A 1,120-nucleotide genomic window follows, 5' to 3' on the forward strand; every position below is an offset into this window, starting at 1 on the left:
GGGCCAGCGGCTCCGCGGAAGCCGGGATTCCAGGGCTCTGCTGCTCACCTACATCCGCTGTCACCCTCCTACAGGCCCCAGCCGACGAAGTCAGGGTTAGGGTGGCCGCAGATGGCCCAGGTGTCGCCCTTCCAGCCCCACCCCCGCACCCACAGCAGACACTGAGCTTTGGTCACAAGGGTCTTTATTCAGATCCCAACGTCCCCGTCCCGGCAGGCGCCTCTCTGTCCCCTCTCCTCTCTGGCCGTCCAAGCCGCCCATTCCGCGGCGGCTCCTCCTCGGCGCCGGCTCCCGGCCAGGAAAATGGGTCCTGCAAGGGGGCGGCAGTGAGCAGGGGGCGAGGACCAGGAGCGCCCGGCGCCCCCGCCCCCAGCACTTACAGGGCGCCTGGGGCCACGATCTCTGGCTCCTGCCCCGCAGTCCTCTGGCGACGTAAACTCTTCCGTCATCACCGCCCTAGGGCTGCCCTTCCCCGCGTCCTGCCCGGGTCTCGTCACCCTGCAAAGCAAAGCCGCGTCACCCTGAGTCCCTCGGGCCGAACGCCCCTCCCCGCCCAGGAACCGTTCACAGCTCCTAGCGGCCCAGCTGGTCCCCGCCGCGTGGGACCGGGCCTGGCGTGCAGAGGCACCGAATGACAAAAATAAGTAGAAGGCCCGGGGATTTAGCTCAGAGATTCCGCTGCCTGCCTCGCAAGCATAAGGACCCGAGTTCGATCCCCGGTACAAAAATACGTAGAAATAAAAAAGGAAAATCAAAAAGCAGTCAAAGGAACATTCCCCGGGTAGTTAAGGTACTTTCAAAAGAGCTCTGGACAAGGAGGGATGCGGACACGAGCGGAAGATGTTACCTCGAGTTACAGGGCCAGCGGCACAGGGGCGCTAGCCAAGGGAGCAGCGTGCATCTCAGAGGTTTCTGTTGGGCGCACAACACGTCTGTCCTCCGAGGGCTGCGGCTTCATAGGCTAGCAGAGAACGCTCAGAACTCGTGAAGCACAGCAGAGCTAGCTACCAGCCCCGACCGGGTCGCCCGGGGCGCCACGCCGTCCCTCTCTGCCCTGCTGCTCAGCTAAGGCTCTCTGGTCAGCGCCAGGTGCCCGGGCGTCCGCTGACCCTGCTAAACT

At 64.3% G+C, this 1,120-nt stretch overlaps 1 protein-coding gene across 1 annotated transcript in view; it reads right to left on the reverse strand.

The window, feature by feature from the left end:
• Positions 1-167: 167 nt before the first annotated feature.
• Positions 168-1,120, reverse strand: part of Cirbp (cold inducible RNA binding protein) — a 3,796-nt gene continuing 2,843 nt past the window's right edge. The window contains exons 6-7 of the transcript XR_782367.1: positions 381-498; positions 168-310 (exon numbers count right to left, since the gene is read on the reverse strand). The gene's annotated coding sequence lies outside the window, so the exon portion shown is untranslated. The remainder of the gene's footprint in view (positions 311-380; positions 499-1,120) is intronic.

This window comes from Fukomys damarensis, unplaced genomic scaffold, assembly GCF_012274545.1.
Source record: "Fukomys damarensis isolate Sample0158 unplaced genomic scaffold, DMR_v1.0_HiC HiC_scaffold_37, whole genome shotgun sequence".
NCBI classification, from domain to species: Eukaryota; Metazoa; Chordata; class Mammalia; order Rodentia; family Bathyergidae; genus Fukomys; species Fukomys damarensis.